This window comes from Chiloscyllium plagiosum, unplaced genomic scaffold (assembly GCF_037043375.1).
Source record: "Chiloscyllium plagiosum isolate Xiang-an unplaced genomic scaffold, Cpla_swu_hap1 HiC_scaffold_6, whole genome shotgun sequence".
Taxonomy (NCBI): domain Eukaryota; kingdom Metazoa; phylum Chordata; class Chondrichthyes; order Orectolobiformes; family Hemiscylliidae; genus Chiloscyllium; species Chiloscyllium plagiosum.
The window spans coordinates 123,675,005-123,702,987 of record NW_028270144.1 but is presented as its reverse complement, the minus strand read 5'-3'; the positions used below and the strand labels follow the sequence as shown (position 1 = coordinate 123,702,987).

Genomic DNA, 27,983 nt, shown 5'->3' with positions numbered 1-27,983 from the left:
ATCGTCATCTTTCAGTTCACGGAGAATTATCCACGACTTTGCTCCTGACGAGGACTGTCAACCAGGGATTCTTTCTGAAAGTCATTGTGTGTGTTACATGAGTACAACAGTGCTGTCTCTTCTGGATATTCTGGTCAAGTAGCCTGCTTAAACTCATTGTGTAGGCTTGTACCTGAGTGGTCATTTGAATGTGGTAATGCACAGTTGTTGGGGCACCTTGTTACTAGTGTTTTAGGTAAGAATTTTTTCTGTCATGTAAAATCACCACATTGCTTGCACAGCATTATATTATAAATAAACAGACTCCAGCAATAAATACAATTTCACCACCCCACCTTTAAATATGTATTGTCTAACAGTATTTGGAACTACATTATGTGCAAGGAATCATTATGAAAACAGCACAAACTTCATTTGTTTAACTGATCTCTGCTTCCTAAAGTAAACAATGTATTAGCTGTGCCTCACTGAGTCATAACATCATGAGTTCAAACCTCCAGTCTAGGGACTTAAACATGAACACAAAATTTAGTCTGACTTTCCAGTGCAATACAGAATACTATTTCTCTCTCATCAGCATCAGTTTTACATTGCTCTTGTGAGACTTTGTGTGCAAACTGTTTACCCTATTTTCCCTAATACAACAGTGACTAAACTCCAGCAATACTAAATTAGCTATAAAATACTTGGGAAACTCTAAGGTCAAAAGGTACTTTTAAAATGAAAGTCTGTATTGCTCTTCATTTATGTGTGCATTCAGTTCTAAGCATGGACTTCAAGGAGGATGAATTCACCCTGGAGAAGCTGCAATCTATCTTTGCCACCAAAATATTGAGGAAGAAGAGTTACATTGAGCATGTTTAAAAACATGGTTTGTATTCTCTTCAATTTAGATAATTGGGGGTGATCTAGTTGAGGTGTTCCACATCATTTAACAATCTTAGAGTAATGAAGAGAAGCCATTGTTGACTTCATTAGTACATGTGCCAAAGTGTTAATCTGAATGAAGACTTGGATATCACAGGGGCAGGACTAGTTTTTGGATGTTCTGGGGTTTAGCTATTTCACAAGGAATAAAGAGGATGGTAAAAGAGGTGGGTGACTGGCATTGCTAATCAGGAATAATATCACAGCTGCAGAAAGGGAGATCGTTGAGGTGGATTTGTCTACTGAGTCATTATGGGTGGAAGCCAGAATAATGAAAGGAGCGATCACTTGTTTTTTGGAGTTTTCTATAGACCTCCCCAATAGCAACAGAGACATGGAGGAGCAGGTTGGGAGGCAGATTTTGGAAAGGTGCAGAAGTAACAGGGTTTTTGTCAGGAGTGACTTCAACTTCCCTAATGTTGATTGGAACCTCTTTAGTGCAAATAGTTTGGATGGAGCAGATTTTGTCATGTGTGGATTCTTGACTCAATATGTAGATAGACTGACTAGAGGGGAGACCATATTGTGTTTGGTGCTTGGCAACAAACCAGGTCAGGTGTGATATCTCTTGGTGGGAGATCATTTCGGTGACGGTGATCACGACTTTCTGACCTTTACTGTAGTCATGCAGAGGGGGAATTACAATGCTATTAGGCAGGAACTGGGAGCACTTTCTTCGAGTGCTGGCTCGATTGGTCCCACTGAGGCAAGGGAGAGATGGTAGGGTGAAGAAACCTTGGATGATAAGAGGTGTGGAACATTTAGTCAAGAGGAAGAAGGAAACTTACTTAAGATTGAGGAAGCAAAGATCAGATGGCTCTAGAGGGTTAGCCAGGAAGAAACCGAAGAATGGACTTAGAAGAGCTAGAAGGGGGCATGAAAGACCTTTGGCGGGTAGGATTAATGAAAACCCCAAGCTGTTCTATACTTGAGGAACAAGGGAATGGCCAGAGTGAGGGTAGGGCCAATCAGGGATAGTGGAGGGAACTTGTGCCTTGAGTGGGAGGAGGTGGGGGAGGTCTTTAATGAATGTTTTGCTTCAGTATTCATTAGTGAAAGGGACCTTGACGTTTCTGAGGACAACGTGAAACAGGCTGTTATGCTCGAACAGGTTGATGTTAAGGACAATGTGATGGAAATTTTGAAAAACATGAGGTTAGATAAGTCATCTGAGCCAGACAGGATATATCCAAGGTTACTACGGGAATTGAGGAATGAGGTTGCTGCACCTTTGACAATGATCTTTTGCATCTTCACTTTCCACTGGAGTAGTGCTAGATGGTTGGAGGGTGACAAATGTTATTCCCTTGTTCAAGAAAAGGAATAGAGATAACCCTATGAATTACAGACCAGTCAGACCACCAATCAGTGATGGGCAAATTATTGGAGAGGATTCTAAGGGATAGGATTTATGATTATTTGGAAAAGCCATGACTTGGACGTGCCGGTGTTAGACTGGGGTGGAGAAAGTTAAAAATCACACAATACCAGATTATAGTCCAACAGGTTTATTTGGAAGTATTGGAAGTGGTGCTCCCAAATAAAACTGTTGGACTATAACCTGGTGTTGTGTGATTTTTAACTTTTATATTTGGAAAAGCATAGCTTGGTTAGAGATAGTCAGCATGCTTTGTGAGGGGCAGGACATGCCTCACAACATCAATGATCTAACCCTGCTAATCAGTCTACCATGTGGAACCTTGCCAAAGACCTTGCTAAAGTCCTTGAAGACAACATCTACTGCTCTGCCTTCATCTATCTTCTGTGTAATCTGTTCCAAAATTTCAATTAAATTTGTGAGACACTATTTGCCATGCTGACTATCCATAATCTGTCCTTGTCTTTCCCAGTGCATGTAGATCCTATCTCTCAGAATTCCCTCCAACAACTTACCCACCACTGTAATGCTCATTAGTCTGTAGTTCAATGGCCTTTTCCTTAAAGCCTTTCTTAAATAACAGCACAAAATTAGTCACTCTCCAGGGCTCCTCATTTTTTTTTAAACTTCCCATAATGTCCTGGGAGACACTTGATCAGGTCCGGTGGATTTATCTTCCTTTGTATTTTAAGACTTCCAGAACCACCTCTATAATGTGGATTCTTTTCAAGATATCATAATTTATCTTGTCTAATTCTGTAGCTGCCATGTCTTTGTCCATGATAAATACTGACGCAAAATATTCATTTAAGACCTCACCGTTCTCCTATGGTTCCAAAAATAAACAACCTCGTTCATCGTTAAGGGACCCTATTCTTCTCCTAATTAACTTGTTTTTGCCCTTAATATACTTGCAAAATCTCTTTGAATTCTCCTTTATCCTATCTGCCAAAGCTATTGTATGTCCTCTATTTGTCTGATTTCCCTCAAGTGTACTCCTATGCTCCCTATATTCCTCAAGGGATTCACTCAATCCCAGCTGTCTATACCTGACGCATGTCTCCTTTTAATTGACCAGACCCTCAATATCTCTCGCCATCCAATGTTCCCACTCCTGCCACCCTTACCCACGCTGGCTCTGAACTCTCATTTTCTCACTTTTGAAAGTCTCCCACTTGCCAGACATCTCTTTACCTGCAAACAGCCTCCCACAATCAACATTTAAAAGATCCTGTCTAATGTCATTAAAATTGACCTCGCCCCAACTTCGAACTTTAACTTGTGAACCAGGCCTATCTTTTCCATAACTATTCAAAAGCTAACAGAATTACATCACTGGTACCAAAGTGCTCCCTCATTAACATCTCAGACATTTGCCCTGCCTTATTTCCCAAAAGAAGGTTCAGTTTTAGCTGCACTCATCCAGGAAGTTTGTTTTTACTCACTCATGAGCATAGTTATCGCTGGCTGGCCAGCATTTATTTCCCATCCCTAGTTGCCCTTGAGAAGGTGATGTTAAGCTGCCCCTTTGAATTGATGCAGTTTCTTGCTGTAGGTGGGCAAATGTATTCCTGGTTTCGTGTCAGTATTTATCCTGGACAAAGACATGGCAGCTACAGAATTAGTCAAGATAAATTATGATATCTTGAAAAGAATCCACCTTATAGAAGAGGAGGTGCTGGAGGTCTTAAAATACAAAGGTAGATAAATCCATCCTGTAGATGGTATTCAAACTTTGGGAGGTGAGGAACTGAGTTACTTGTCACAAATTCTAATTACACCTGCAAATTGTACCCATATCTCAGTGAAAACGCTTGGACATCTAAAATTCTGGAAAGGGCTAAGATGGTTCTTTGCATGACTCTCCTCACTGTGCTGCCCTTGTATTGTGTACTATTCTTGAAGAGATTAAAATTCAAACTATATTCATATAGAATCAGGGGAGCAGTTATTCCCACTCCCTGACACTTTCCCAATATCCCTATATTATTGTCTCCAGATATTTACCAAATTCCTTTGGAACTTGCTATAAATCCTATTGCTACCACCCTATTGTGCAATGTATACAAATCCTAACCACTGACTTAAGTCTGTTACTGAGTTATCAGGCATGGCTCCCTTTCCAGTTTGACATGTGAGCTAATTTTCACAATCCTTTTAGTTGCAGAATACATTTGAAGGAGACGTGATAATCAAGGTGCACTGTTTTCACAAAAACAAAATTTAACCTTGTTCAGTTAATGTAAAACAATAGTTCTGTCATTGTAAACATGAAAGCATAGGAAGAGGCTATTTATCATGACTCTATTTCTCTCAACCTACCTCAAGATGCTTTTTAAAACCTACCTCATTGACTCCATGATTTTGATCACTTTATCTTAACATAACTTTATCTGGATTTCAAATTTTGTTTGGTAATCATTCCTGAAAAGCATTTTAACATTGTTTAAAAAGGGTCTAAATATAAGTTGTGGCCATGTTAATATTGTACGGACGTACACTTGTGTGTTGCATCCTGCGACACTGTTAAGCAATGGAGTCTGCTTAACCTTAGCCACGTAATATCATTTTGATACAGTGAATTGGAGATAATATTATTCTACTTAAAGTATTTCTAAAGAGCTATTCAGTTGAATAAACAAAATGTTGGAAGCCCTCAAGAGCTCAGGGAGTGACAATGATCAATCATTTTAATTATCAGTTAAAGATTTAACAGTTTCTAAATGAGCACAGAACCAGGAAGAAAAAGGTTGGAAGATCTCTGCTCAGCTCAAAGACATGACTGACTGTAAACTGGGTGATGGTGCAAGGCAAAAGTTGGTGATAGCGAGACAAAGCAGATGTAAATTTGTTGCATAAGTCTTGCATCTGACTGGTGTAGGCGATAGCAGCTTTTTTGGATTTATTCACGAAACATCAGTTATGATGTTGCATATGACATGGGTGCAGCCTTGTATATCACCCTCAAGATAATTGTTGGGTTACGAAAGGAATACAATAGTCATGCTATTGCCTCTGGCAACAAAGTTATTACAAGATATTGCAGTTTTCATGGTAGAAGAGTTTGTTTTAAAGGCATACGTATGTTTATTGTTAATCTCTTTCAGAAAATGAAGCCATTTGTACAGTTGCTGGTCATAGTAACAGTTCCTAGATGAGTGTCCCTATTTTAAGGCTGTAATTGTTAAAAATGTGTTGTACAGTGCAATGTTATTGTGATTAGATGAACTCTACCAACTGTTGGCTTTTTTTCTTCAACCTCAGTCCTCCCTCCTGAATGTGCTCATTCTAATCCTAACCATTGCCTTCTGGTGCTTTGTTTACTTAGCTGTTCTAGGTGTGAGGTCTTAGGTAGTAGTGGGTTTCATCTGGTAACATGATACTGACTGATGGAGCCATCAGGGATGAGCCACATTCACATCCAACATTTAATTACATTGAATTAGTTTTGTTTCTCTTTATTTCCCCCTTGCCCTTCTTTCCCTCCTAACCCACCCTGTCTCAGCTCAGCAGTCTTTTGGCATTCCATCATAGTGTGCACACTATCAATCTGTCTTAAGACGTCCTCTGGAAACTAAACAAGAGTGAGCCATTCAATTTCTCGAGCCTGTTCTGCAATACAGTTTGGTTGTCGCTGATCTCTATCTTAACTATTTGCCTGCCTTGGCACTGGAAATCTTGTTACAGTTGCGTCATCAATGTCAGTTGTATGGAAGAACAGTTGACGACATTTTGAAGGAGTGATGCACATTTCCACTATTCTGTGTGCGAAGAAATGCTTCTTGACTTTGCACACCAATTTATGATTTTAAGTTAACTAACACAGACTGAGAAAAGATAGTCAGACCTGGTCTGAGGAGCTCAGCACAAAACCAGGGCTGGATGAAATGGTTCCCAGGCTATTGAGTGAGACAAGGGAGGAAATATTCAATTCCTCTTTGGCCACAGGATTGTTACTGGAGGGCAGCCAATGTGGTTCCATTATTCAAGAAAGGAGAAGCGAGGAAATTACACCTTTGTCAGTCTAACTTCAATGTTGGGAAACTATTGGAAGCAATTTTGAGAAACAAAATTAATCTTCTCTTGGAGAGGCCAGGATTAGTCACTCAGCATGGTTGTGTTAAGATGAGGTCATGTCTGATCAACTTGACTGAACCTTTCAAAGAGGTGACCAGGAATCAGATGAGGATAATGCATTTAATCTAGACTATTTGTACTTCAGCAAGGTTTCTGCTAAGGTTGTTATGGAAGACTGATACTGCTGAAAATGTGTTGCTGGAAAAGCGCAGCAGGTCAGGCAGCATCCAGGGAACAGGAGAATCGACGTTTCGGGCATAAGCCCTTCAGGAATCCTGAAGAAGGGCTTATGCCCGAAACGTTGATTCTCCTGTTCCCTGGATGCTGCCTGACCTGCTGCGCTTTTCCAGCAACACATTTTCAGCTCTGATCTCCAGCATCTGCAGACCTCACTTTCTCCCCATGGAAGACTGATAGTCAAAGTAAGAGCCAATGGAATCCCAGGAAATTTAGCTAATTCGATCCAGAATTGGCTGAGTTGCAGGAAGCTGGAAATGTGTTGCTGGAAAAGCGCAGCAGGTCAGGCAGCATCCAGGGAACAGGAGAATCGACGTTTCGGGCATAAGCCCTTCTTCAGGAATGAGGAAAGTTTGTCCAGCAGGCTAAGATAAAAGGTAGGGAGGAGGGACTTGGGGGAGGGGCGTCGGAAATGTGATAGGTGGAAAGAGGTCAAGGTGAGGGTGATAGGTCAGACTGGGGTGGGGGCGGAGAGGTCAGGAAGAAGATCTCAGGTTAGGAAGGTGGTGCTGAATTTGATGGATTTGACTGAGACAAGTGGGGGGAGGGGAAATGAGGAAACTGGTGAAATCCGAGTTCATCCCTTGTGGTTGGAGGGTTCCTAGCCGGAAGATGAGGCGTTCTTCCTCCAACCGTCGTTTTGTTGTGGTCTGACGATGGAGGAGTCCAAAGACCTGCATATCCTTGGTGGAGTGGGAGGGGGAATTGAAATGTTGAGCTACAGGGTGGTTGGGTTGGTTGGTCCGGGTGTCCCAGAGGTGTTCTCTGAAACGCTCCGCAAGTAGCCGGCCTGTCTCCCCAATATAGAGGAGGCCACATCGGGTGCAGAGGATGCAATAGATGATATGTGTGGAGGTGCAGGTGAATCTGTGGCGGATATGGAAGTTTCCTTTGGGGCCTTGGAGGGAGGTGAGGGGGGAGGTGTGGGCGCAAGTCTTGCACCTCCTGCGGTTGCAGGGGAAGGTGCCGGGAGTGGAGGTTGGGTTGGTGGGGGGTGTGGATCTGACGAGGGAGTCACGGAGGGAGTGGTCTTTACGGAATGCTGATAGGGGAGGGAAATATATCCTTGGTGGTGGGGTCCGTTTGGAGGTAGCGGAAATGACGGCGGATGATGCGCTGTACATGGAGATTGGTGGGGTGGTAGGTGAGGACTAGTGGGGTTCTGTCCTGGTGGCGGTTGGAGGGGCGGGGTTCAAGGGCGGAGGATCGGGAAGTGGAAGAGATGCGGTGGAGGGCATCGTCGACCACGTCGGGGGGGAAATTGCGGTCCTTGAAGAAGGAGGCCATCTGGGTTGTGCGTTTTTGGAACTGGTCCTCCTGGGAGCAGATGCGGCGGAGTCGAAGGAATTGGGAGAATGGGATGGCGTTTTTACAGGGGGCAGGATGGGAGGAGGTGTAGTCCAGGTAGCTGTGGGAGTCGGTCGGTTTGTAGTAGATGTCCGTGTTGATTCGGTCGCCTGAGATAGAAATAGAAAGGTCGAGGAAGGGGAGGGAGGAATCTGAGACTGTCCAGGTGAATTTGAGGTCGGGGTGGAAGGTGTTGGTGAAGTGGATGAAGTGGATGAGTTGCAGGAAGTAAAAGGTGATTGTTCAGGGGCGTGTTTGTGACTGGAAGCATCTAGATGGTTCAATAGGAATCTGTGTTTGGGCTTTTGCTGTTTAAGGGAGAGATGTGATTGGCAAGGGCACACACATTTGCCAGGAAAGTGTCTCTGGGCTGGCCACTTGTGGTTGTGAAGAGAGGTTAGATAGATTGACATTGTTTTCCATGGGGCAATGGAGACTGAGGGGGAACATGTTTGAGATGTATAAAATTGAGGGGCATAGGATAGACAGAAAGGAACTTTCCCCTTGGTGGCATAATCAATGAACGGGAAGTAGGAGCTTTAGAGAGGATATAAGGATTTTTTTCACCCAAAGGATGGTGGGAACCTGGAACTCACTTCCTGTAAAGGGTATAAAGGGAGAACCCCTTATACCATTTAATAAATATTTAGAAGTGCACTTCTGATACAAACACATACAAGGCAATGGGCTAAGTGCTGGTAATGGGTAACTAGGTGCTTGCTTTTGACCAACATGGATTCAAGGGGCTGAAGGGTCTTTTTCTGTGCTGTTGACTTCTCTGATTTTATGACTGTAAGTATGTGTTTATGCATCCCTTTTAATTTGTGTGCGGTCACTGAAAACCCATGGCTACTGCATATCTTTCAAAATGGCAAAAGCAACATCTTTATGTTAAACCCACCTTACAGCATAATTGATTAACAGCCATTCACCCCATTGCATTAACAGTTTGAGCAACAAAAAACTGACAATTATGACCATCAACTTGCACGGAATGTCACTTGTGTCTGGAGTGCCAATGCTATGTTGAGTGCCTCTGAACTGGTTATTGCCAGATAAAGTTTTTTTCTCAATGTTGCTGATACTTAAGATGATGCATTTTTTTTAACGCTTGTTAGGATTAGGGTTTGACTATCTCAAGGGGAGAGAAAGCATCACATATAATGCAAGCTAGGATTCCTCCTAAACCTCAATCCTGTCTTTCCACACACTGTTCCAATTCCCTGCATTCATCTCCCTAAATCACTGACTAAGCTATGCTCTTGTGCCTTGACTGGTTTTATGTGCAAGCGCAGATGGCATATGTTGGTGTGCTGTTGTGCTCTGGTCAGCCCCGGAGCTATGAGTTAGAGACTGAAGCCTTATGCCCAGAATGTTTGCAGTTTTGCTGTAGTGATGTACTATGTGAAGTCAGCCACTTCTCCACAACAGGGAAACAGTGCATCTATTCGATAGCTTGTTAGAAGAATTTTGAGAGTATACTTAAAATAATTTTTTTTAGAAAAATCCCTTCAGTCACTATTTTAAGTTTGTATCATCTGAATTGCACTTTTAAAAGTGGCTTTTGGGTTCCCTGTAACGGGTGCTTACGTCCTGCCTGAGCCCCTCATCTGGTTCCAATCAGTACAAATCCTCTGGCAGTTCAGTGCGAGGTCTGTTTCCTTTGAGTCATTCTGTTTCTATAAAACATTAAACATGTGGTCCTGTTAGACGATGTAGGCTGTCCTGACACTTAACTATTTAATTCCCTAGGTGTCTTATCTTTATTTATGGACTCAGCCTCTGATCCTTAACATTGCTGTTGATGCAGGCAATGCTGAATGTAGCACCATAATTCATACAGACCAGATGATTTAATTGAAATTTCCTTTTGGCCAACAATGGAGTGAATCCAGTCAGACTGGATTCTGTAGTCCTTGTCAAGCATGTTAGAGATGTCCAGTTCCAAGCGATTGATTGTGACCAAGGGACTCTAGTCAGAGGCACAGGCAAACATTTCTGCATCCAACGATGAGACATCAGAATGGTGTAAAAACCAAAAGAACTGCAGCTGCTATAAATCAGAAACAAAGCCAGCAATTACTGGAAAAGCTCAACACGTCTGCCAGCATCTATAGAGAGAAATCAGACTTAACATTTTGGGTAGAGTGACCCTTCCTCAACCACCATCAGATTGATGTGTTGCTTTCCTGGTGCCAATGTTGTGGATGCCTGAAATGGTGCAGAATATTCTCAAAGGGGAGAGGGACCAGCAGGAGGTAGTTGTACACATTGAAACCAATGACATAGAAGAGAAAAGGATGAGGTTCTGAGGAGAGAATGTAGGAAATTAGGCAGGACATTAAAATGTAGGTCCTTGACTGCATTACTCACAGTGCAACATGTTAATGAGAATAGAAAGAGGAGGATAGAACAGATGAAGGCATGGCTGAGGACCTGGTGCAGGGGAGAAGGATTCACATTTTTGGATCATTGGAATCTCTTCCAAGGTAGAAGTGACCTGTATAAGAAGGACGGATTGCACCTGAATTGGAAGGCAATGAATATGCTGGTGGGGAGATTTGCTAGAGCTATTTGGGAGAACCTGAACTAGTAGAGGAGGGGAGTGTGAATGGTGTGCAGAGGGATAGTGAGTAAAGAGGTCAGTCTGAGGATGGTTCTATTGGGAATAGGAGCAAGTTAAACAGTCCTGGCTGGCAGGAACAAAGCAGAGAATGAGGTAGGTCTGATAAATTAAACTGTGTTAATTTCAATGCAAGAGGCTTAACAGGTAAGGTTGATGAACTTTGCACGATTGGAAACGTGAGACTGGGATAGCATTACAATTACAGTGGCTCAGGATTGGACAGGACTGGCAGCTATAGGAGGAATAGAAAGTTAGTGAGAGAGGAGAGGAAGTGGCGTTTTTGATTAAGGATAACATTACAGCTATACTTACGGAGGATATTCCAGTGAAGTTATTTGGATGGAACCAAGAAATAAGAAAGGGATGATCACAGTATTAGGATTGTACTATAGACCCCCAATAGTCAGTGGGAAATTGAGAAGTAAACTTGTGAAGAGATCTCAGTTATCCAAAAGAATAATAGGGTCATAATGGGAGGGGATTTTAACTTTCCAAACACAGACCAGGGCTGTCATAGTGTTAAGGACTTAGATAGAGAGGAATTTAAGTGTGTATGAGAAAATTTTCTTATTCGGTATGTGGATGTACCTATGAGAGAAGGAACAAAACTTGACCTTGTCTTGGGAAACAAGGCAAGGCAGGTGAGTGAGATGTCAGTGGGAGAGCATACTGGGACCAGTGATCATATTTCTATTATTTTTAAAATAATGATGGAAAGAATAAACCTGATGGAAAAGTTAAAGTTCTAAATTGAAGGAAGGCCAATTTTGATGGTATTAGGCAAGAACTTTCAAAAGTTGACTTTGTGGAGGGCACAGATGTTCGCAGGTAAAGATACAGCTGGAAAATGTACTGCCTTCAAAACTGAGATAATGGGAATCCAGAGACAGTATGTTTCTCTTAGGGTAAAGGATAATGCTGGTAGGTGTAGGAAATACTGGATGACTAGAGAAGTTGGGGTCTGGTCAAGAAAAAGAAGGAAGCGTATACCAGGTATAGACAACAGGGATCGAGTGAATCCAGAGAAGAGTAAGGGTAGTGGAAGTATACGGAAGAAGGAGATCAGGAAGGACACGAGATAGCCTATTTGCCAAAGCTAAGGAGAATCCAAAGGGATTCTACAAACAAATTAAGGACAAAAGTGTAACTAGGGAGAGAATAGGGCCCCTTAAAGACCAGCAAGACTGCCTATGTGCAGAACTGCAGCAGATGGGTGTTCATCAGCATTCACTATGGTGAAGGATATGGAACTAGATAACTTGGGGAAATGCGCCAATGCTGGAAAATGGGAACATTTAGGATATCTGGTCAGCATTGACGAGTTAGACCAAAGAGTCTGTTTCCATGCTGTACATCTATGACTATTTTAGCTTTTAACTTAGTATTTAGATTAGATTAGATTACTTAGTGTGGAAATAAGCCCTTTGGCCCAACAAGTCCACACCGACCCACCGAAGCGCGACCCACCGAAGCGCAACCCACCCAGACCCATTCCCCAACGTTTACCCCTTCACCTAACACTATGGGCAATTTAGCATGGCCAGTTCACCTAACCTGCACATTTTTGAACTGTGGGAGGAAGCTGGAGCACCCGGAGGAAACCCACGCAGACACTGGGAGAATGTGCAAACTCCACACAGTCGCCTGAGGTGGGAATTGAACCCAGGTCATTTCTCTCCTCTGTACAAGATTAGCCTCCATGTTTATGCTGATTGTGAGGTAGGGCTACCTTCCTATTCTTGACCCCATGAGTATTTATGTACACACAGACTGCCTGTCTGCCACAGAATCTTCCATAAGTCAGCAACAGTTTACATTTACGTAACAGCTTTATTGCAGTAAAATCATGGAGGGCAACAGCTTGGGCAGAGAGGTAGTTTTCAGGAGGATGAAAGGAGGAGTTACGAGAGGCCAAGTAATGTGAGGAGATAATTTCAGAACTTGGAGTCTAGGCAGCGAAAGATGCAGCTTTCATGATCACTATCAGTCAGACTAGCTTGCAATTCCAAATTTCATTGAATTCAGATCTTTCCATCTGCCATGGTGGGATTCAAACCCATGTTTCCAGGGCATTAGCCTGGGTCTCTGGACTAATCTGCGCTTTTCCAGCACCACTCTAATCTTGACTCTAATCTCCAGCATCTGCAGTACCCACTTCCGCCCCTCTGGACTAATCGTCCAGTTGCGTTTCCATTTTGCCACTGTCCCCCCGATATAGTATTCTGTTTTGGATGTAGGTTTGCTCACTGAGCTGCAAGGTTCATTTTCAGATGTTTCATTACCTTACCAGGTAACATCTTCAGTGGACCTCATGCAAAGCAGTGCTGAAAATTCCTGCTTTCTATTTATATGTTTGAGTTTCTTTGGCTTGATGATGTCATTTTCTGTGGTGACAATAGACAATAGGTGCAGGAGTAGGCCATTCTGTTCTTCAAGCCAGCACCACCATTCATTATGATCATGGCTGATCATCCTCAATCAGTATCCTGTTCCTGCCTTATCCCCATAACCCTTGATTCCACTATCCTTAAGAGCTCTATCCAACTCTTTCTTGAAAGTATCCGGAGACTTGGCCTTCCCAGCCTTCTGGGGCAGAGCATTCCACACACCCACCACTCTCTGGGTGTTCTCCTCAACTCTGTTCTAAATAGCCTACCTCTTATTTTTAAACTGTGTCCTCTGGTTCGGGACTCGCCCATCAGCGGAAACATGCATCCTGCCTCCAGAGTGTCCAATCCTTTAATAATCTTATACATCTCAATCAGATCCCCTCGCAGCCTTCTAAACTCAAGGGTATACAAGCCCAGTCGCTCCAATCTTTCAACATAAGATAGTCCCGCCATTCTGGGAATTGACCTTGTGAACCTCCGCTGCACTCCTTCAATAGCCAGAATGTCTTTCCTCAAATTTGGAGACCAAAACTGCACACAATATTCCAGGTGCGGTCTCACCAGGGCCCTGTACAGCTGCAGAAGGACCTCTTTGCTTCTATACTCAATTCCTCTTGTTATGAAGGCCAGCATGCTATTAGCTTTCTTCACTGCCTGCTGTACCTGCATGCTTGAAATCATTTCCTGTTCCTTTCCCAGGGGGTGGTAGATAGGGTCTAACTCGATGTGTTTGTTGATAGAGTTCTGGTTGAAATGCCATGCTTCGAGAAATTCTCGTGCGTGTCTTTGTTTGGCTTGTCCTAGGATGAATTGTCTGAGTCATAGGGATGGTACAGCATGGAAACAGACTCTTTGGTCCATGCCGACCAGATAGCCCAACCCAATCTAGTCCCATCCAAATGCCTCTTAAATGTTGCAATTGTACCAGCCTCCACTACTTCCTCTGGCAGTTCATTCCATACCCGTACCACCCTCTGTGTGAAAAAGTTGCCCCTTAGGTCTCTTCTATATCTTTCCCCTCTCACCCTAAACCTATGTCCTCTAGGGAAAAGACTTTGCCTATTTACCCTATCCATGCCCCTCATAATTTTGTAAACCTCTATAAGGTCACCCCTCAGCCTCCGACGCCCCAGCCTGTTCAGCCTCTCCTTATAGTTCCAACCCTGGCAACATCCTTGTAAATCTTTTCTGAACCCTTTCAAGTTTCACAGCATCTTTCCGATAGGAAGGAGACCAGAATTGCACGCAATATTCCAACAGTGGCCTAACTAATGTCCTGTACAGCCGCAACATGACTTTCCAACTCAGTGGTATCCTTCCTCATCCGTATGTGAGGATACTAGTGAGAGGGTCATGTTTTTTTGTGGCTAGTTGGTGTTCATGTATCATGGTGACTAGTTTTCTGCCTGTTTGTCCAATGTAGTGTTCGTACAGTAGAGCGAACAGCCAATGGGGAATTTCAAACCAGCGTCTACAGAAAAACAACACGTACAGACCAAATATTGAACTGTAGAAGCAATCATCCTAACACCCACAAACGAAGCTGCATCAGAACTTTATTTCAACGAGCCACCACACACTGCAGCACAGAGGAACTACGCAGAGCAGAGGAAAATCCCCTATACCATGTATTCAAAAAGAATGGGTATCCAATGAACACAGTCCGCCGAGTTCTCAGCAACAAACCCAAACAAGCAGACAAAACACAGCCAGAAACCCTAGCCACTCTCCTCTACATCAAAGACATCTCTGAAATGACTGCCAGACTACTCAGACCCCTTGGCATCATGGTAGCCCACAAACACACCAACATGCGAAAACAGCAGCTAATGAACTTGAAAGATCCTATACAGACAATGAGCAAAACTACATTGGGCAAACCGGCAGAAAACTAGCCACCAGGATACATGAACACCAGCTAGCCACAAAAAGACATGATCCTCTGTCATTAGTATCCTCACAAACGGATGAGGAAGGACACCACTTCGACTGGAACAATACATTCATCCTAGGACAAGCCAAACAAAGACACGCACAAGAATTCCTAGAAGCATGGCATTCCAACCGGAACTCTATCAACAAATACATCGAGTTAGACCCCATCTACTACCCCCTGAAAAAAGAACCGGCAGTGACTTCACCACAGGAAATGACATCACCAACCCAAAGAAACTCGAACATTTAAATAGAAAGCGGAAATTTTCAGCATTGCTTTGCATGAGGTCCACTGAAGATGTTACCTAGTAAGGTAATGAAACGTCTGGAAATGAACCTTGCAGCTCAGTGAGCAAACTTACATCCAAAACCTCAACCTGAACTACAAATCTTCTCAAAACTCGCTAGTAGTATTCTGTTTCCCATTCAAATCCTGTCTGCGCTTTGTCCCACTTTCCACATAACTGCACTACCTTTCCCTTTCCTTGCTGCCTTCAATTTAAAACCTTGGTGAATCTCTTTATGGCCTTTATGTGACTACCTTTGCAACCTTTACCTGCCAAGCATGGCCTTTGAGTCTTTTGACTCAATACCTTGAGCTTCTTGTGTCCTCTTTCATCCCATTGTAGGTGACCGGGCTTTTAGTCACCTTGACCCTACTTCCCAGACTTACAACCTCCTCAACATCGATCCATTTGATCTATTCTTTGGACTCCTCCACAAACTTCTGTCTCAAATCTTGGTGTTAGTTCCTTATGTTATACAGTTTAGTCATGAAAGATGTCAGCCATAGTTTAGTGGTATCACACTTAACTCTGCACAGGATCTAGACTGATATTTGAGTGTCTTGCCTTGGGAATGCTGCACTGTCAAAGATAACATCTTCCAGAGACACTGTCTGGCCTGTTAATAGTGTGAAAGATCCCATTACCAGGAGAACAAGGGAGATGTGGTTTCCTAGAAAACTTTTATCCCTCAACCAACAAAATTGAAGCGTGTTATGTAGTCATTTGCTGTTGGATTCTTTTTGAAGTAGAGGCAAAACCTGGGAGGGAAATTGATACAAAGGTAATTATACATGGAAGAGATATGGAGCAGATTACATTTCCTTTGTAATATTAATGTCTGCTTTTTCTATAAACATTTTGTATCTGCTTGGTTGGCACTACATCCGCTTCCTCCACCATCTACGTTTAGTAGCAGCAGTGTACTATTTACAAGATGCAGTGCAGAAATTCACCAAAGATCCTCAGGCAGCACCTTCCAAACCCACGACCGCTTCCATCTGGAAGGACAAGGGCAGCAGATATGTAGGGACACCACCATCTTCAAGTTCCCCCACAAGCCCCACACCATCCTGACTTGGAAATATATCACTGTTCCTTCACTATGGCTGGGTTAAAATCCTTGAATTCTCTCCCTAATAGTATTGTTGGTCAACCCATAGCAGGTGGACTACAATGGTCCAAGAAGGCAGCTGCCCATTAAGAGCAACTAGAGATGGGCAATAAATGCTGGCCCAGCCAGTGACGCCCATATCCTCCAAATGAATAAAACATTCATTACCTTTTGAGTTGTCCTCAAATCCAAGTGCTAAAAATGGAATGCTGAACTGGATAGGTATCTTTTTTAGTTTGAATATTCTGTATATGCAATCATTACAGTTTTAAAAAAAAGTTTTTTGTTTTCAAATAGTTATTTGGTAATACACAACTTGAACCTTTTCATCTTGCGTTCATTAGATCAATTTGCAAGAAATACTAAAGTGTATTTTCTTTGCTTGATAAATGCAAGGTGAAAAGCTTGAACAAAACATATCTCTTTCAGTAATGTTTTCTGTTTGTGCGATGTAAACATCGCTGCCAAGGTCAGCATATATTACCATTCAGAAGGTGATGGTGCAGTCCTTCTTGATTCACTGTAGTCCATGTGATGTAGAAACCTCCACAGTGCTGTTCAGGAGTGACTTCTAGGATTTTGACCCAGGAACAATGAAAGAACTGGAACCTATAAAGATCTTTGAATGTAGTTTTTAAATAAAAACCATTAGTGCTTTACAGGAACATTATAAAACAAAGTATGATGCTAAACCATGAAAGGTGTTATTAAATATATGACTAAAAACTTGGTATTTAAGGGCTATTTAAAGGAGAAAGTGAGATAGCAAGGTGGAAAGTTGTAGGGAGTAGATTCCAGAAGTTCAGGCCTAACTTGTTGAAAGCATGGCCAGAAACAATGGAGCCATTAAAACTGGGGAAATTCTCGGCTAGAATTTGATGTGCTCTGATATCTCGGGAGGTGGGGCTGCGGGCAATTACAGGCATGTGGAGGAGGGATTTCAAAGCAAGGCTGAGCGCTTTAAAATCAATGATTGGTTTGACTGAAAGTTAGCAAATGCAGGTGTATTAAGTGAACATGAATTGGTGCCACTTAAACCACAGGCAATAGAATTTTGGATTATCTCAAGTATACAGAGGGTAGAATATGGAAGACTAACCAGAAGTACATTGTTACTTCTAGACTTGACTAGTCCAAAGGCATGAATGAAGGTTTCAGAAAGAGATGACATGAGAAAGGAGCGAAAGTAGGCAAAGTAATGGAGGTGAAAATGGGCAATATTTACAATATTGTAAATATTTATTTTCTTTTCATAGGATTTGGACAAGGTCATTGAGAAGGCCAGCATTTGTTGTCCATTCCTGATTTTCCTAGACTTGAGTGCTGCCTTATTTTCCCAGCATGACCCCATTTTCAGACTCAGAAATTGCTACAAACCCTTAGTGAGAACTGAGTGTGTGATACCATGGCAGCTATTATGCTCAAATTTCACAACCCCATAATTTTAGTGTGTAGCACCATTTGGACTACTGACCCCCACTTTGGGCACTCCTGATTTACTGGATGTATTTTGTTTCCCTCCTTGAATTAAAAGTAACTGAAGCTAGTTGTCATGCTCTTCCTGCTATCCCTAACTGGGACCTGGCTGATGGAAGATGTCATAAACAGTGCCACCAAGCTACACCACCTCAGCAGCAACCTGCTCATTAGCTCCCATTTTGGGCTCTGCCTGGGCTGCTAAGCTCCTGACCTCCTTTAAAGTCTTTGTTCAAACATGGACAGAAGATCTAAATTCCAAGGGTGAGGCGAGAGTGACAGCCTAATTGACATTAGGATTGCATATGACAGTGTGTGTCATCAGGAATGCTAAGCAAATCTAGAATCCATGGAATTGGGGGGAAGGCTGTCCATTGGTTGGAATCATACCTGGCACATATAAAGATGGTTGTGGTTGTTAGAAGTTGGTCATCTCAGCTTGAGGACATCACAGCAGGGTAGTTCCTCGGGATAGTATCCTAGATTGGCCCAACCACCTTCTGCCTCATCAATGATGTGCCCATTATCATAAGGTCAATTGTGTAACCATTGGCAATGCTTAGCACTATTCGCAACTCCTTAAATGCTAAAGTAGTCACTGTCCAAGTGCAACAAGACTTGGACCTTATCCAGGTTTGGGCTGGAAAGTGTTAAATAACATTCACAAGCTTTTCACTGTGCCTTGGTACACGTGACAATAAATTCAGTTCACGCCATAACATTTTCATGCAATGACCACCTCCAGTAAGAGGTTTCAGAGGGCAACTCACCACTATTACTTTCTGAAGGACAACTAGGGATGGACAATAAATGTTTACCCAGCCATCTTTAAAAAAAGACCACCAAAGCTAAACCCCAAACCTTGACATCTGTTCTTTATGATCCAGTACCATAGCCAGGAGTGTTGCATTTCCAGTGTTATAACTAAGATGCTGAAGCTGCTTTGGTGTTGGAGCATGAAACTGAATACTCTGTTTCACCAGAAATCAGTCTGCACTGCATTTCTAAAAAAACATTGAAATAAATTGGGTCATCACTTCCTCCTCCCTATACATTACAAAGTTATGTTCAGAAAATAAACTCACCAATTTACAAGTTACACTTCCAAGAGTTGAGTAATGCATACTTCTGACGGTACAATTGCTCTTGGGGATCATCTTCTCCCTTTCCCAACCATCCACAAGAACAGAAGCAAATCTGCTAGAGTAAGATAAAAATGGGCAGATACATTTTTATGTTGACCATAACTCAGATATCTTATGATCACTGGAAAGAGCTGTTGGCACTATGTACCGCTTACCTGCCAAACCTGTTAGGGCATGTTAAACATGTCAAGGGGTGGTGCAAAGCCAGAATGCAGAAATCCTCTGTATAATCAGTGAGATGTTTTAATAATTCCACCGGTTCATTTCAACTCTGTCTCTCTTTACAGATGTATCTATTTGAAAGAATGACACTTGACTCCATTCGAGAGCCTTTCCTGCTTTCTAAATTTCTCAGCACACCAGCTAGATGAAAACTTTTTTCTTCTCTGCTAGTTTTTGCTTCGGCTAAAGTTGTTGACCCATTGTTGAAATTCAGTTCCTTTGATTGCTCATCTCTCTGAAACCCCTGGCAATCAGACATTGATGTCTCAACCATCATGCTTGCGCTCTCTCTCGGAATTTTGATGTTTTTCCTTCTACTGTACCTTCCTGTAAGCAAGCATGCTTCTATTGTTTGTGACCTCTCTGCTGCTGCTTTGTCTGAGATCAACTATCAGTCTCCTTGAATAGTAGAGAATTCGAAGTGTTAAGAGAAAGAGTGAGGTATTATATCATCACCTGAGCTTCAAACTGATAATTATTCCCATTACTTTATGTGCAGGTATAAATTGTGCACCCAAAATACAGGTCTTGCTGAAAGATGATTAAAATGCTTGGCAGCAATTGTGTGTAATCTCTTGTGGTCCATTGATCATAAGATATAGGAATACGAGTACACCCTTTGTCTCCTCAACCCTTATGTAGAGTCCATATGAGTGGAGGTAAGAATTAACGAAGAAGATGGCACTGACAAGTATAGTCTGAAGGCTGTAGCTGTTCTCTAGGATGGGGATTAAATCAAGAGATAATGAAGGCATGTAAAAGTGAAGACCATCTATTAACTATGATGGTTTAAATCTTCACAAGGATTGGGAAAATTAAATTAGCAAAGGTAGCCATGAGAAAAATTCATAGAATGTATTCAGGAATGTATTGGTAATATGTATTGAGGCACGTCTAATAAATAATTTCAAAGTCTAAGATCCCTTGGGAACAGTTAGCATAACATTGCAGAATTTAGCATTTGGTTTGAATGTGAAACTTTGGTCAGGAACTTTAATTATGTTTAATACAAAGATAATTACAAAGGGATGAGGGCAGTTAGCTGGAGTGGACTAGAAAGAGGTTTAGCATAAAAGACAGTTTCACAATGGCAAACGTTTATGAAAATAGTTCATGACTCACACGAAAGATATATCCAGTGAGGAAGGATGATACCAGGAAGAGGGAAGATAGACCATGGTTAACCAAGGAAGTAAAGGATAGTCTTAACTTGAAAGAGGAAAACGTGAAGAGTCAGGTTATTGGTGAGCCAAAGCATTAAGAGAGGTTCAAAAGTCAACAGAAGATTACCTGCAACACAATGAAGAGGGGGAAAGTAAACTAATCTAATCATTCAGAGTCAGCATGGCTTCATCGGGGGAAACCATGTCTGACAAATTTCTGAGAAATCTTCAGGAGGTAATAAGTAGGATTGATAAAGGGGTACCAAAGATATAATCTATTTGGATTTACTAAAGGCTTCAATAAGGTACTGCACATATGTCTACTTAATAAGACAGGAGCCCATGGTGTTGGGAGTAGTATTTTAATATGGTTCGAGGATTAGCTAAATGAAAGACTACTGCAATATGGGCAAAAGGGCTAATGTTCAAGATGGCAACCTGCTATAAGTGTATGCTACAGGGATGAGTGCTGGAAATACAAATATTTCCAACATGCATGGATTTGAATGAGGGAAGTAAATGTGCTATCGCCAAGTTTGCGGAGACACAAGAATAAGTGGGAAGGCAGGTACCGAGGTTGACAGTTTACAGAGAGATTTAGACAAATGTGTGAGCAATGACAAGGCAGATGGAATATAATGTGTGAAAATGGAAGATTATGCATTTATGCAGAAATAATACAGGAGCTGAATATTATTTAATTGGGAAAAGATGGCAGAAACCTGCAGCATGGAGGTCCTTATGCGTGAATTGAAAAATTAAGTTCAGTGGGTAATAGGGAAGGTAACTTGATTTTTGGCCTTTATTTCAAAGGTAGCAAGGTCTTGCTAAGCATACAAGGTAGTAGTCAAACCACAGCGAGAGCACTGAACAGTTTTACTCCCCTATTTAAGTAAAATTACACTGGTGTTCGAGGGCTTTGGGTGCAGTAGTAGTGTACTCTCTGTCTTATAGGTTTGGGATCAAGTCCCATTTCCTCTAAATGTGTCATAACATGTCTGAACAGGTTGATTTAATATCTATACTGGCATTGAAGACATTCTGGAGAAGGTTTATTGGATTTTTCCTGGGCATTGAGGGATTTTCTAATAAATCAAAGTTAGGTATGTTGGGCTTGTACTCATCCAAGTTTTGAAGAGTGCGAGGATATTGTATTGAAATCTACAAAATTCTTGGAGGACTTGTTAGGGTAGATGTGGAAATATTGTTTTTCCCATGTGGGAGAATTTGGAACCAAAAGGCATAGTTTGTATAAGGGATTACCCATTTTAAGACACAGATGAGGAGGAATTTGAGTTACCGTTAGAGACAAAATCTGTGGAAATCTTACCACAGAGGGCTACCAAGACGTGTCAGTTGCTAAGTATATTAGAGACTGAGATGGACAAATTAATTAAGGGAATCAAGAGTTGTTGGGATAAGGAGGAAAGTAGAGTTAAGGATTATCCAATCAACTCTAATCTCATTGGTGGAACAGAATTGATGAGCCAAGTGGCCCACTACTGCTCCGAAGTCTTATGGTCTGTAGTTCCAAATCAAGATGGTATGTGGCTTGGAGGGGAATTTGTATATCCCATACACCTGCTGTTCTCTTCCTTCACAAATAACTTACCCACCACAGATGTTAAGATTACTGCTGTATAGTTCCCAGGCTTTTCTTTGCAGCCCTCTTGAATAATGGCACAACAGTCACTACCCTGCAATCTTCCGGGACCTCACCCGTGGCTAACGGTGATATAAAGTCAGGGCCCCCACAGTTTCTTCTCTAGCCTCTTGCAGTTTTCTTGGATGTAACTGGTCAGGACCAGTAGATTTATTCATCCTCATACATTCTAATGCATCCAACACCACCTCTGCCGTGATAAGGACTGTCCCCAAGTCGTCCTTGTCTTTCTCAATGGTAAACACTGAGGTAAAATATTCATTGAGAACCTTGCCCATCTCCTGCGGTTCTACACATGTCTATTTTGGTCCTGAAGGGGGCCTATTCTGTCTACTTATTCTTTTTCCTTTAATATGCTTAAAGAACCTCTTTGGATTCACCCTAATCTTCTCAGCCAAGGCTATCTCATGCCTCTTTTTGCCCTCCTGATTTCCTCCTTTTGTAAACTCCTGTATACCTCCAGGAATTCCCTTGATCTCAGCTGCCTGTACCTGAGCCACACCACCTCTTTTCTGGTCAAAGCCTCAATATCTCTTGTCATCCAGGGTTCCCTATTCCTGCCAACCTTGCCCTTCACCATCAAAGGAACATATAGAGGTTGAACTCTAGCTATCTCGCTTTTAAAGGCTTACAACTTACCAGAGATCCCTTTGTCTGCAAGCTCCTGTCTAATTCCATCAGAATTCACCTTGCCCCAGTTGAGAACTTGAACCTGTGGACCAGTTTTGTCCCTCTATAACTACTTCAAAATTAAAAGAACTATGGTCCCAAAGTGCTCCCCCACTGTCACCTGTCCTGCTCCTATTTCCCAAGAATAGATCAAGTTTTGCCCTTTTCTGAGTAAGATAGACCCTCGGTATACTGCTTGAGGAAACTTTCCTCAATGTAGTTAACAAACTCCCCCCACCATCTAAGCCCTTAATGGTCTGGGAGTCCCAGTCTATGTTCGGAAAATTAAAATCCCCTACTATGACAACCCTATTGCTCTGGCAAGTCTCCCCAAGCTTCCTGCATGTTTGTTCCTCTAATGTCAATTGACTATTTGGGGGCCTGTAGTACAACCCCAATAACATCACCATCCTCTTCTTATTTGTTATCTGCATCTTAAGATTCTGAGGGATAAGTTGCACATGAAATTGGAATGACAAGGTTTAATTAGGAATAGTCAGCATGCCTTTGTGATTGGGAGATCATGCCTCTCAAATTTGTTAAAGTTTTTAATGACCAGGAAGGTTGACAAGGGCAGAGCAGTAGACATAGTCTATATGGATTTCAGTAAGGCCTTTGATAAGGTTCCATATGATAGGCTGTAGTAGAAGGTTAGATCGCATGGAATCCAGGATGAGATGGCAAATTGGATACCAAACTGGCTGGATGGTAGGAAGCAGAGGGTAATAGTGGAAGGATGTCTGTTGGACTAGTTTGTCCACTGTGACCAGTGGAGTGCCTCGGGTCGGTCCTGGGCCTGTTGCAGTTTGTTATCTATATCAATGATTTGGATAAGAATATACAAGGCATGATTAGTAAGTTTGCTGCTGTTGCTAAAATCATAAATATTGTGGACAATGAGAACAGTTATCAAAAATTGCAGCAAGATCTTGATCAGCTGGGGAAGTGGGCTGAGAAATGGCAAATGGAGTTCATTATAGATAAGTGTGAGGCATTGCATTTTGGAAATTCAAATCAAGGTAGGGTTTCATGGTGAATGGTAGGGCCTTAATGAGATGAGTGGGGCAGAAGGATCTTGGAGTTCAGGGTTCATAATTCTCTGAAAATGGCGTCACAAGTTTTTTTTCAGTTTTGGTCACTTGTTATAGGAAGGATGTTATAAAACTGGAAAGAGTGCAGAAGAAATTTACAAGGATGTTGCCTGGACTCAATGGTCTGAGTTATAGGGAGAAATTATACAAGCGAGGACTTCTTTCTTTAGAGCATAGGAGACTAGAGGGGGGGCTTTATAGAAGTGTATAAGATCATGAGATGCAAGGATAGGTGAATGCACACCATCTTTTTCCCAGGGTCAGAGAATCGAGAGGGCATCGTTTTAAGGTTAGAGAGGAAAGAATAAAAGGGAACCTGAGGGGCAACGTTTTTACACAGAGGGTGGTACGCATATGGAATGAGTTGCCAGTGGAAGTGCTTGAGTCGTGAAATTAACAATATTTAAAAGCCATTTGGACAAATACATGGTTTGGAAAGGATTAGAAGGATATGGGCCAAGTGCAGGCAATGGGGTTAGCATGGACATACATTTTGGTCAGTATGGAATATTTTGGACTCTTATGACTCTGTGAGGTCGTGGGTTCTGAAAGTGTTGTGAAAGGAGCCTTGGTGAGTTGTTGCAATGCATCTTGCAGGTGGTACACACTGTTGGTGGGGAGTAAATGTTGAAGGTGCTGGATGTGCCAGTCAAGTGGCTGTTCTCTTCTGGATGGTGTCAAGCATTTTGTGTGCTGAAGGGCCCTCCAGATAAGTACCTGTAGTGAGTATTCTATCCCATCCCTGATTTGTGCCTTTTGACTGAACGACAGAGATTGCATTTAGAGGCCAAAGTAGAGGACAGATGAATGTAATGGTCCAGAAGGGGCCATTCCAATCCTGAGATTCTGGGTTGACATAGGCATAGTTGGTCACAACAGACAGAGCAGCTGTACACAAGCTATAGTGGATATGCAAGGACGATGCAAGACCTGCAGTGAGAGCAGGTCCCCTGGCAAGAGTAGCAACAAGCAGCAGGAGATGGTAGATATTGACATTGCCCGAGCTGAGCCAAATGGTCTACTTCCATATAGCAATTTCTAAAAGGTTTAGACTTTCAGGAGGCTTTGAAAGTGAACTTTATTCCTCTGTCGCTTCTTTCTCAAATTCATTTTGACACGGATGCATGTGGAAAACAGGAACATCCTTTGCTAAAAGGCTGTGGACACTGAGGGATGATTTTGAAGACTACAACTGGTAGACTTTTGTTGGCTAAGGGTGTCAGAGATGTGGTTCAGAGTCAGCTAAGTCGAGTTGATGTACTGAATAGCCATAGTCTAATTGAATCAGTCTGGTGAGCATTTGTTGCATCTGCTCCAAAGCATGTATCTTTGACTTGATTTATTGTCACGTGTACCTAAGTATAGTGAAAAACTTTGTTTGCAAGCAGTACAAGCAGATCATAGTAAGCAAGGACATACAGATCAAAGGGTGAAAAAAAACTTAGAAATAGTAAGGCATCCAGGTTACAACGCATAGGATGTGAGCTAGGCAAGACCAACATTAACAAGATAGTAGTTATTACAGTCGTGGAATTTAAGAGTCTGGAATGGTTATAAGAAATGTTTGAGTTAGATCTGCTGCAAGGAGCTCGGAATGAACCACCCTGTGTCGGCGCTATCTAGTACAGGTTAATGCCTCGAAGAGATTTGCATGAAAAAAACAATATTAAGGTAAAGTTAAAATTTTTTGCAACAAAAGCATTTCATTAAATTGACATATTAACAACCATACCATTTTGCATGGAAACATAATCACATGGGCCAGTAGTGCAGTGTAATGCAAGTGAAAATACAATGTTAACTTGAAAAATTAGTGTTTCTTTAACAAATGAATAATGTTCGCAATCCACTTTTATTTTCTGATTTCATTTATATCTTGGCCCATCTCAGGGAAACAGGCTGATAATTGAAAGTATTCGATGTGATGCCAAAAATGATGTTCTCTTTCACTCTGGTAAGCTGGACAATTCTGTCTTTGTTGAAGTGAAATAACATTGTTCCATTATGAAACTCCACTTCCTGCTCCTGGAGTGAATAATGGCTCCCAGCTCCTTAACTTGGAGCTGAGGTTTTCATTGCACACCCCTTCTTTCAGCTTGCTCTTTTTTACGTTAATCAGCCGCTACAACACGCTGTTCCTTCTGAATTTTTACTAAGCTTGAGTTGTACTTTTGCGATAGGTTTGACAGCCTGTGACGCAGCCAGATTGTTGTGGAATTGGGAGCAGCTGCACACTGAAAATAGTGTTGTTGTATTGCACCCGAATGTGTGTAGCTGATAGGGTCAATATACGTTGCCCATCTCTCTCAGCTATATAGAATGTGGTGAGCATACTTCAGTATAATTGTTGGCTGGCTGCGCTACTTCAAAAGTCAGTCATTTTTTGCATATAACAACTTACAGCAGGGTCATGTGATTTTTCTATATTAGACTAGGAATGAAAACATCTCATGAAATGGGTTTCTTTAAACATAAATGTATTAACTTTTTTTTATGACATCAAATCAGTTCAATGAAGGCGTAAGATGGGTTAATACATGCAATTTGTAATTTGAAAATTTTTTTTTTTATTTATAAACCGTGCAAAATGAACACTTCATGTTAAGGGGAAAAGAACTGAATTTTCTTTGCAGATTCACTTTAAAAAGAAAAACACTTTCTAGCCAATAGTCATAGAAATCTACAGTGCAAAAAAAAAAAGCCCTTTGATCCATTGCATCAACACCAATCAATAAAACAACCACCTAACTACTCTAATCCACTTTCCAGCACTTGGCCTGGTATGCCTTGAAGGCCTTGGTATGGCAAATGCACATCTAAATGCATCTTAGATATCATGTGTTTGTCTGCCCCTACCACCTTTACTGACAGTGAGTTCCATATTCCCAGCACACTCTAGGTGACAGTTGTTTTCACATATATCTAAACTGCCTGCTGCTTACCTTAAATCTATGCTGCCTGTTCATTGATCCCTTTGACAAGTGGTACGTTTCTTCCTATTTACCCTATTTATGCCCCTCACAATTTTATTCATCACAGTCATGTCCCCTTCTCAGTATCCCCTGCTCTGAGGAAAACAACCCCAGTCTGTCCAATCTTTCAAAGGCACGTACTCTGTTACACTCTGTTGCATTCAGAGACAAGCACACCCACACACACGAGCGTATGCAGACAGACAGACACACGTGTGCATGCAGACAGACAGACGTGTGCACAGAGTCTCTCTTGCTCTCATTCTTTCTCCCTCATGCACACATACTCGCATGCACACTTATAAGTCGATGAGATGAATTTGTATTTGTAGATACAGTCTGCTTTGTTCAAAAGGACACAATCTGTAGGCAGTCAGTCAATGTGACATTTTATAAAATCCTACTTTGGAACTAGAACCAGTCTGACTTGATTGGAATACAGAAAGTCTCTAACCTCACATCTTTAATGCATTGTTTGAGCTGAGATGTCACTTTTTTAATACTGATAATACCTTAAATTATCTCGGGATTGTGACTTGAAAGAAATTCTGAAATTTGCATATTAATTAATCAAAATCTGCATCCCCATTCAAAGTGATTAAAGGCCCAACACAGTCTAGGTTTGTTCATTACATTGCATCAGTTGTATGATACTATGATCTTTTACTATAAATTCTATGATCCTGCCCCACTGATGAAGGAGCAGTGCTCTGAAAGCTTGTACTTTCAAGTAAACCTGTTGGACTCTCACCTGGTGTTGTGATTTTTAAGTTTGCCCACCCCAGTCCAACACCATCACTTCCACATCAATCTCTCTTCATGACTGAAACTCTCCAGCTCAGACCACATCCCCGGTGAATCTCCTCCACAGCCCCTCCAGTACGATCACATCTTTGATCATGTGGATTCCAGAACTGCACACAATACTCTAGCTGTGGCCAAACCAACATTTTATATACCCTCTGTTGTTAAACTCTGTGCCTTGACTAATAAAAGGAAGTATACTGTGTACTTTCTTAACCACTTTGTCCACCTGTCCTGATACCTGAAGGGACTGGTGGGTGTGCACACTGAGGTCCCTCTAATCCTTGGTGCTACTGTTCATCCTGAGTTCATGGTGGTTATTCTTGAAGACAAAAAGGACAATGTATTGAATGTTCCAAAGCCTGTCAATGTGATGTTTTAGCATATAAATGGAAAGATAAGCAGGAGGATAGCATGTATGCAGGTGGATTTAACCTTGAGGCAGATTAGGAATGCAACAAAA

General features: G+C 41.9%; 1 protein-coding gene and 1 long non-coding RNA gene across 2 annotated transcripts in view; one reads left to right on the top strand and one right to left on the bottom strand.

Moving 5' to 3' along the window:
- acer3 (alkaline ceramidase 3) overlaps window positions 1-27,983 on the top strand; it is a 195,590-nt gene that overhangs the window by 119,542 nt on the left and 48,065 nt on the right. The window lies entirely within an intron of this gene.
- On the bottom strand, window positions 9,817-19,007 carry LOC148149849 (uncharacterized). The gene is made up of 3 exons (XR_015757373.1): window positions 18,877-19,007; window positions 16,800-16,934; window positions 9,817-10,019 (listed from the first exon to the last, which is right to left on the bottom strand). It is a non-coding gene; the product is annotated as an uncharacterized LOC148149849 (long non-coding RNA).